The sequence below is a fragment of the Ptiloglossa arizonensis genome, chromosome 13 (genome assembly GCF_051014685.1).
Source record: "Ptiloglossa arizonensis isolate GNS036 chromosome 13, iyPtiAriz1_principal, whole genome shotgun sequence".
Taxonomy (NCBI): domain Eukaryota; kingdom Metazoa; phylum Arthropoda; class Insecta; order Hymenoptera; family Colletidae; genus Ptiloglossa; species Ptiloglossa arizonensis.
This window is the reverse complement of record NC_135060.1, coordinates 5500745-5511578: the sequence shown is the minus strand read 5'-3', so window position 1 is coordinate 5511578 and position 10834 is coordinate 5500745.

Sequence of the window (10834 nt, the reverse complement as noted above, 5' to 3'; positions counted from 1 at the left end):
TCAGCTGATGTTGTTATTATTACTGGCACGCCTGTCGACATGATCGCCCGGTTATCGTACATCGTCGGTTAAATGTTGCCTGTTGTACCGCTATCAATAAAACCTGTGTTCCCCGGGATAAAACGGCTTTTATTGCCTCCAGCGCGTACACGCAGCCCCGATTCGGTGTATAAGTTATCAAAAATTGATTCGATTTAATGACGCGGAAACGATCCGGTCGACGAATCGCGCGCGAAACCGATTCGATTAAAACGTACAACCGCCCGCGTTTCTCGTTCGATCGTCTTCCTTCGACGAACAATCGCGCTTACCAGCGCGCGTTTATTCTCGTTCATCTCGATTGCAATGTATTATCTCGGCGGTGACGTTTGGAAATCGTTAATTTGGCCGATTCGTTAACGGACGCAACGAATGAATCATTCGTTAACGCAGAAACACAGAAACGGAACCGCGTTTCGTTCTCGGGTAGGAACGACGACGATAACTTTGGTATCTTCGATCGTTGGTTCGTACCAAGCGTGGGTCTTTTCGGACCCGACGGGTGCGTTTCCATTTCGTTTGAAAAATTGATAAATTTCCTTAGAAATTAAAAAAAGTACGATGAAACAATGGAATTCTTGTTCGAGATAGTCGTTCGATGTGAATCTTGGGTTTGTTTTGACCCAGACGTCCACACAGCTGCTATCGAGAGGATTGAATAATTATCTCGGTTAATAATATACTCGAGAACCGCTTTCCCGGAGAACTTTTGTAAATTCGGACAATAGTTCGCTCGCACGAATTTTTTCAAGAAGAATTGTATGATTTTATCGTGTCTTTCTTAATTTCTGTAATCGAGCAAAAGTCTCTCCGGGTCCGAGAAGACCCACGCGTGACAGAACGAGAGTCAAGCGTTGCGTTTTCAGTGGATCGCGTTGCACAGTTTTAACGTGTTTCGTCGTGTCTCGATTATATTTGTCGGGAACGCTATTATTTACATTAGGCGTCGTTACGGGCCAGGCTTAATACCAGCCACGCCGAGGCCCGCTTTTTATACCGTTCTGAATAAAATATTCAAGTTTCGTACGATCTTTAAGGGGTTGTAAACGATCTTTAAACGCCACCTTGACCGTGATAAACTGGATGGTTCCTGTACGAATATTTTATGAAAATACTACACGCCCGACCTAAATGAATTTTCTACCGCGAATGAAACGTATAATAACCTTTCGAAGGAAATTCGTTGTTACGTACTTTAAACGCTGGCAAAGAAAATGGCGCTCACCGTACGGACGATACGTTCGCGTCGATGATTTCACCTGCAATCGAGTTGAAAAAATTTTGAATTCGGAAATATTATTACTTTTAAATGTATTCTCCGTTGTGCGAAGCGAGGAATTTAAAAAATTCAAAATATCGTAAAAGTTACGGTATCCGAACGAAAAGAAACATTTTTCGCTAAAAATTCGTTTACGTTACACTTCGAAGAGTAATCATTGTAGAAAGAACCGAAAACCAATGGTCGATACGATCGAGAAGGTTAACGTTAAATTTCAACGAAACGTGCATTACGGTTTTTGAGTTATTAGTTGCTGTCGCGAGCACAAAAAAAAACACGCGGTTTTGTGAAAAACGCGTTTAAAGTTTTATACGTTCATTTTTGCACGTTGGCTTTGAAATTTTTTCGTTTACTGTCAATCAGCCAATCCTGGCTCGTAGTACGATCCCTCGGTAGACGCTTGGGCATCGTTTTTAAATAATTTTGTTTGCCTTTTAGCAATTTTGTCGTCCTTTGAAGATTCCTTTGAGCTCTCTGCTTTTTCACTGCAGTGCAGTCATAATCCCAGCGATGTATAATTCTTTGGCAATCGACTTAGTTTCACGTTCAATGATAAAGCCCCGGAACATCCGTTACACACGGTGGAGATTCTTTTTTTTTCTCAACCTGTACGCACGGTTGCTTATTAACGGACAAAAATTTACGAGATTTGGGTCGCAGCTTGCACACGAAACTAGAAAGTTGCAAAACTTGTCGGGAGTTGTTAGTTGTTCCGTTCAGACGGGTCAACACTCACCGTGTGGATCGTCCCCTGAACGTCACATTTTTCTCGTTACCATGATTTTTCGAAGGTTCAGAATTTTATGGAAAAAAATCTTTGTCGATCCTGACCCTTGCGATACTTAAACCTCCCTAGACTCGTGTAATCTTTCGTCGCACGATAACTCGCAATCATATGTAAAACATTTTTATGCATCGTTAAGAATTTTATGGAAAAGAATGTTTCGACTTTACTTTGTCAAACCTTTGCAATATTTTCACCTTTCCAGACTCGCGTAATTTGTCACCATAATATTCGCGTAATACACCACTCCACGAAACGCATTTTTATCTACCGGAAGTGTAAAACTCATTCTCGATATTTATTCGAAAAGATAACGCATCGAAGAATTCTCCGAAACAGTCTTCGATAAACGAAACCTAAAATACATTTCCTAGATAAATTAAAGGAACACTACTCTTCGTATACCGATCAAATTCTAAGAAGAGAATCAAACACAGCGATCCCAGGTTCACGAAACTGGAATGCAATTCGTATCCAAGAACACCATCAATTCTGACGTAAGGTGTTCCCGCGCTACTATTTACAATAGTAAATAATTTCTGAAAAAACGAAGACAATCTACGAATAAGTCTCAGTCGGAGGACACGCGCGAGAATTTTCCCAATTGTTTGCAAAATATGGTTGTTCGATGATGAAACGTAGCGAGGACATTATCGATGAGGATCTCCCTTGGTACCTACCGCGTTATTATTTGTCGTTGCTCGCGGCTCGTTGACGGTGACAGAACGAGGCACGTGTAATGGCCTAGCGTTGATTTTCGCGCGGTCAATTTACCGGTCCATTACTTTTAGCCGGCCGTAAGGATTTGATCGTGCAATTAAGTGGCCGTGACGGAGCGGGCTCCCGGTGGAAAAAAAAAAAGAAAAAAGAAAAAAATTGATCCGACAGGTCGGGCGATAATTGAAACAGTCAAGCCGAAAGAGAATCGAGCGAGACGGTTGATGAATATTTCAGCGAGGATTCGCGAAGAATTACGTGGCGGAAAAGGGCACCGAAAGGGACGTGGTACGCGAAGAACGTGTCGCGGTCGCGCGCGAGGAAATCGACGTTTTCCAGAGCAAACAACAGTCACGGTGATGTTATTTTCTTGTTTGCCCAATGTCGAAACGGTACGTAACGCGTTTCCTCGCCGCGTTACGAAGCCTCGTGTCAATTGGTCGACGGACGGGCATCAATGGTTCGTGGCTTCCGAACGATGAAAACGTACGATACGATTTGCTACTCTACGCGGAAAGGATCACCGATTGGTCACCGATGCGATACCATGATGTGATACTCCAGCAAAATTCAATACCGATGTTACGTTTCGATTCAATTTCGATGCTTAGATTAACGCGGATCTGGAAGTTAGCTGGGCGACGATCGAGAACTATTTCGAACGAATTTTATCTTCGAGGGGAAACGTTTTCGGTTTACGCGATCTTAGACATCGTTTCGAGGGTTAAAATAAATTTTGTTTCTTTTTTTTCGGAGTGGAAATTTATACGTCGTTCTTACGTTTTGAGACGTGATTCGATTCTTGGGAAAATGGACCGAAGGTGTGCACAACGTTGCGAAAGATGTTTCGAATTTTGGAAAGGATTGGAATTCGTGTAGAGAATTTTGGAAGGTTCTTTGTTCGAGATCGGAGCGATGAATTGGAAAGTAACGTGACGCGTTCGTCTCTGTCGAGTTTACGTTTCTGATGAAAGCCACGGGTTAATTCGATACTTGTTTAGAATCATCGTTAGAGACGAGACTCGTAAACGCAGAAAAAGAGCGAAGAGCACACACGACCGAAAACTTAAACTTTATTCGGTGTTTACACACTGTTTACACACTGTTAACACGCGTGATACACGATTAGCGTGCTCGACACGGATGTACCGGTGATTACGAAAGTGGACCGACAATGAGTCAATGTTTTTTTTTTTTTTTACATTTCTTTTTCCGTCTCATTATAACCGTGGATCGACGCGGCGCAAAGTAAGTGGTGAATTCAATTTTTACAGATTTTCTAGATAACCCAAGTTCGCAATTACCGACGCAAATACGATTAAATAAAGAGAAGAAATTAACAGTTTTGCAGAGCACGGTACACACGAACGAAAAATAATGTTTCCCGTTGGTCGAATCCTTGATAAAATATTAGTAACGAGCAAATGAAGTGTCTCGATGCTTAAATACACGAAATACATAAAATAAATAAAACGCGATAATAACGTGGCTCGCGGAAATTGACAAAAATTACACAGCTCGATTTCCACGTTTCCGCGTATACGGGTAACGAAGAGAGAATCGAACAGTACGAAAGTCTTGAACGCTCGATATCAATTTTTAATAACTATACGAACACCGATCGATGCGAAATAAAAGGCGAACGATCACGGAAACTTTTTTCACGTACGCAAACTCGAATGTTTCCTAACAAATATCAATCCGATATTTTCGAATTGGATTGATTCAAGTTCGAAATATAATTAAAACGTATAAAATTAATGTGAAACAAGATATCACTCGAGAATACGTAAACGTTGCATAGGAACGAAGCTGTTCGAGTCGATTTAAAAAGATCTCCGTGATAATTATCATTCCGTAACTATTCTATTCGTTACGCGCGAAAATATGATCTACATAAATTTTTAAAGGAACACCGTAACCTTTCGTAACGTTTAAATCAATTTCAATCACCCTGTACATCAACGAACGTTTCGGAACGCTTTCTCAACGATTTTATTTTAAATACAGCGAACAGCGGAAAGTTTTCTATTTTGTTTATCGTTGGCTAAAATAGTGGGTCGTGTTTTACCGCGAAAAGCAATTTTTCAAGAACTGAAATTTGTTTCGCGTCGCAAATACATTTGTAGCCCTGTTTGCACAATCCGAACCCGTTCACTGGATTAAGAACGTTGTCAGAACGTGAAACAAATTTCAATTTCTCCTAAAAATTGCATTTCATTGTAAACCACGATCGACTAACTAAATGACAAACGAAGCGTGGTGTTTCGTTCCAAGGCAGGTAACGATCTACAGAAATAATATTTTACCCGAAACTATTGTACAACCGTATCGATCAACCGGTAATAACCGTTCGTTCGCTTCGAAAAATGAACAGGTAAGTACGCGACGAAAAAAATGTTTATAATTTCAACACCGTAAACAACGACGTAAATTTTTACAAAATTCGTAACACGATTTTGATTAATCGAACAAACTTTTCATGAAAATTCTCTCACCGGCAAATATTTGTTCGTAAATTGAACCTGAAATTTATTTTCTACCAATAAAGAGGATCTAAAATTTATTTTCTACTTAACTATTTCCCATTAATTTTCTTTCCAAAGAGTTAAAAGACAACGTACTCGACACGACTGCGTCAGTAAGGTATTATTGAAATCGTACGAGCACGTTACATTTATCGACAACTGATACCAGCACGTTACATTTATCGATAACTGATACGAGACGTTACCAATACGAAGTTACTTGTATCGAGGCCGGTAAGGTACTCGGTAAACCGTATAAAAAATATTTAACGCGAACAGCTTCGTCAAACTGGAGAGCAATTTTCGTTCCAATTGAGCAATAAAACAGAGTAACAACGCTCGTCGAGAAGTAGGTGCAGCTGTTCGATCGATTATTTCATTTCGTTTTATCTCGTGAACTCTCGCTGAAGGATTTCTTCGATGCAAACGCAAAGAAAATTTATAAAGGTAGAGGGAACAGTGTCGAAGAATTTAGCGGTGTCTCGAACTCGAATATCGGGGAAAAATGCTCGAGTAATTTATGTAATTTACTCGAGTTGTACGAGAGCCGATGTTTCTTTCGGAGCCGGTTACAAATGTAGTTCGAGCTCTGCGATGTTCCCTTGTTCTTTGGTCAATGTCAGACGACACCGAGATGAGAGTTTCGATGAAAAATGGTTGGAACGAGGTGGCCCAGACAGTATGGCCTCTTTGCTCTCGTAACCCAGATCCTTTGAACTTTTCTTTATGGGGATGCTTAAAGAGCCTCGTGCACCTTTCTTTGGCAAATGATTTAGCGAACTTAACCGTGGTGAATAACTGTCGGACGGTGGCGAATGGAGCCGGGAAAACGTTGAAAATGTACCCACTCCGTTTAATGTGCACGTATTGCGCGAAAGGGACAAAAAACGTCAAAGAGACGACGAGATGGTGCGTGGAACTTTATTTTGTAAATAAAGTGCTCGACAAGACGCGGCGGGAAATACGTTTAACGAACATTGCCTCGCAAAATTCGGTGTTGTTGTCGTTGCACCGAAACTGGTGTTAAGGTTGCTCTCGAGACGGAAAAGGACAACGAAAAGTTTCGTAACGAGACCTTTGTCGCGTAGTATACAATCACGTGCGAACAGTTCGAGAATCGAAACGATTCTTGTCCCGTTCTCGACTCTCAGTGTCCTTCGAGAGATACGATATCTTTGACAAAAGATTCGACAAAGTTTCAAGGAACACGGTCTAACGTAGCGGTCGCTTGCTACGTTGATCGAAGGAAGTGAAATTTATATTTTCTTCGCATTAAACGTGCGATGTGACTACAAGTGAAATTTATCCGATAGATTCGAAAATTGCTCAAACTTTTCGATTTGAACTCTTTCGTGACCTGTGGTGCGAAAATAGTCATTGATAATTTGCAAACTCTTCTATATACTCGAGATGTACGTTTAATGTCCAAAGATGACCTCGAGTCGACAGAGTTAACAATTTGAATTTCTTCGTACAGCCAGGGAATAAACGATTGTCCCTTAAAATGTATTAAAATTGCTACACGAAAAAGAACTTTGCACGTTCGAAGTTTCGAGCGAGCATTTGCCTATTACTCCTGTTCGTTTAATGGAATTTGATCGTTGTTCTTTCGGTTCTTTAAACGCGTAAAAAAATCAGGAGCAGAAAGTCGGTCCGGACGTTGGAGAATAAAATGATTTAACACGCTGACAATCGGCCTCTTTTCTCACGGTCGACTTCCAATTTAGAATGAACATGGTGAACTAGAAGGCGGATCATTTTACGAAGAAGGGCCAGGAGTCTCGTTAAATTATTCCGCGACGTTTCCAGTGATAAGTAATATTAGTCCGATCTTCCTTTCTCGTGACATTAAACAATTTCTCGGGTCGATTTTTAGCGTCCTTCGGAATCCAAAGAAATGGCTCGCTTGGTCCGTCTCGTTTCGTAGCTAATTCTCTCCTACGGTCGTAGAGAAAGCAACGTTGTTCCTCTCGCTGAACGAATCCACGTAATTATTCCTCTCTTTAGGTAGCGGGCTATCGCGTATCGAATGCGAAAATTTTTCAATAAACGCACAACGATCGGAAATCTATATTCGATTAACTGGTCGCGCACGGTTTCCGATTCGATGTTTATTTCCTCGCGAAAATTCGCTCCGTTCGTTTCCACTCGATCGGGTAGACGTTTTTCGAAAACGAGAATAAAAAAAAAAAGAAAAAAAAAAAGGAAAGAGAGAAAGGTAAAAATGTTCTCAAATTTCCCACGATTAACGGAATTCGTAGAAAACCGAGTCCAAGGGGATCGTTTAACGTCTACGAGACACGAACCGCGAGCAAATATTTCTTATTCCTCGCGACTCGGGCTAATGCAGTGTACATTAAACGCAGCCCGGATATAAAGTAGCTGGCGACCACGTGCAATTACCTTGCCTTAATTGGCTGTGTCAAGTGTTTGCGCATCCCTCAGGAATTATTGTTTACCGTGTGAATTAACTCCCCTGTGTTTTCTTCCGAATAGGCGGGAAGACATCGAATCTGGGACAGAGGTGAAACATAGTGGTACAATCGAGACACGTGGTACACGTGCACTGGATTCACCTCGTAGAAACGAGACCTTTGACGAGCTGTCAGTTGTTCTTTTTACTCGTGGTGTAACACTCCCGCGTAATGGCCCGCGCGAGCGAAACGCGTGACTCCAGTGACGTGTCACGTGTCGCGTTATTGTTACTGCGCAAAGATCACGAGTAAGCGCACTCGCTCGAGGATCAACAAACGCGTTCTCGGCATTCCTGCGACACCGTCGAGGCCACTGGACCGACTTCCGGTCGACCGACTCCTCGAGTCGAGGGGACACGATCGTTGAACATTTTTCAGCGATCGATTTCTCTTCCGTTTCGAGGGGAGACGTCGCTTCGAGAGGTCGAAAAATTGGTAAATTTGGAGAATTTTTTTCCAAGTAATTACTACGTGAAAAATGTAGTCCTTTGAAGAGAGTATAAATATAACTTTCAGCTTCGTTTTGCAATTTCGCGAAAGTAAAAATCGTACCAAACGACGAAGTTATTCGCTATTCACGGAACCCCTTGTGAAACATTGTTCGTTGGCCAACACGATTTGACAAGAACCTTCGTTCATTTTTTGAATGAAAAAAATGTTGTCGATTCGTGAAGTAGAGATCGTTATCTGAAATGTAGCGTACGATTTTTGGAAAATTTTAACAATTGTAGAAACAATTCGTACGGTTGGGAATGAAATGACAAGAACTTGTGAGAACTTGTACGTTCGCATTCGTTTTGGATTTCTATTACGTATTATTTTATAACGCGTCGAATCATCCAGCCCCCTTAAAAGAACGCGGAAGTTGTCGGGCCGGCTCAAGGTCCGGTGGTGTATCGAGACTAGAAAAAGAACGGTGAAAAAGGTTCGCGTTGTCGATGAAGTTTCCCTTCTCCGAAACTACGGATAAAACGGAGTGGAGGAGAGTATACGTACGTTGCAACGGTTAACGCGAAACTTTGGAATGGAACGCGCGTAGCAATCAACCGTCGGGATAATCGAACTGCAATTGGTACTCCTCCGAACTGTACTCCACCGTTGAATGCAACTATCGAGTGGACGTTGCAGGAGAAAAAAAGAAAAAGGAAAAAACGAACGAAAAAAAAAAAGAGAGAACCTCGTACCTGGATTTGCACGGTGGCGTTAGGCCGCGTTTACACCGCCGCGGGAACGTTTCTCGACACTCGAGATATCCGCGAACGAACGATCGTCGTCGTCGATAAATGATCAAGCTCGCGATCAAAGTCGACGAACCTATAATACTACACGGCTTTCGTACGCGTGTATAATGACGTTCGCGGAATACGCGACACGCTCCGATATCGAGGGATCCCTATTTCATGAGACTCTTCGTACTCGAGGCGGAAAATCGTGAAACAATCCCCGGTCTCTGTGTCGAGCGTACTCGTAAGAACACCCCGCGACACGTTGTATACGCACCGGGGGTGTCCGGTGATTCGTGGGACCCGATACCGATCATCAATGACTCACGTGACGGGGTACACGGGGCCCCTCGGGATAGTCGAGACTCTACAGGACGGTTCTAAAAACTGGGACTAATCGTAAGTTGAAAGACAATCGTGAGCGTTGGCTAGAAGGCAAAGTTGAATACCGTGAAGATTGTCTTTCGATGGTATTGTGTTTTCGGTTGGTGCAACGGTGTTTTTTGTTTCTTTTTTTTTTTATAGAGCTGTGTAATGTTTTTTTTTCGTTAATCGATTCCTCTGGTCCTTCTGCACTGGAGAATATCTATTGAAAATAGTTCACTGTGAGAAATCGCAAGTGTAAAGTTAGAGGACAATCGTAAGCGTTGGCTAGAAGGCAAAGTTGAATACCGTGAAGATTGTCTTTCGATGGTATTATGTTTTCGGTTGGTGCAACGGTGTTTTTTTTTTTTTTTTTATAGAGCTGTGTAATGTATTTTTGTTAACCGATTCCTCTGGTCCTTCTGCACTGGAAAATATCGAGATACGACCACTGAAAACAGTTCACGGGATACTTGATACTTTATTTCTGGAATTGTTTTATTCCAACGTGGATGTTTCAATATTACTTAACGACTTTACATTATTCCAGGTGTTCAAACCTTCTAACGTGGATATTTCGAGGTTGCTTCATTCTAGGTGTCCAAAGTTTCCGTATAGACGTTTTAACACTCGACTACCGAGTTTTTTTTACTCTTTTCGTTATATTCTCGAATTGTTTCGATGCTATCTTTCATCCATAGAAACGTAAAACCGAGGATATATTTTATCTCCGAAAAGGAAACCTATAACAATGGAAAATCGACCAGGTGAAAATCATTTTTGTTTTAATTATCGGCCGCATTATCATATATCGAAACATCTCTGGGTGTTGCCACTGCTGTTTGTCGGATTCCACGTACCGTGTCTCTCAGGTTGTCGACATCGAGCACCACCGATTCGACATCATCGGTGTCGAGTGTCACGATTTCACCGTATCCCGTTTCACCAGAATCCCATTATCAACGACAGACCCTCGCTTATTCAGATTTCTCTGTACCAAAGGCTGATACATTATCAAGAATCCATAATTTTCTCTATTGTGTGTCAAGTTCAGTGTTGTCTGTATCGTGTCCGGTTCTATCGTCGTTTCCATTGGGCGATAATAGACCCGAATCGTTTCCAAGAAGACGATATTGACCCTTTGAGTGCCGAACAAGCCATCGAAGCGATCCACGTGGATGGAATATCGTTTGCCAGTGTAAATTATGTTACAATTGTAATTCTTTTACACCGAATTAAACGACACGAGAAAGTTACTTTCAAACATACGTATATGCGTCCAAAACCTACACCATTAGCTCTCTCCAAACTCATATATGCGTCCATAGTCCACCGTTCGCGCAGCAGCTTTCTCAAACGCATATATGCGTCCATAGTTCATACGGACAGCGTTTTCCAAACGCATATATGCGTCTATAGTTCACATG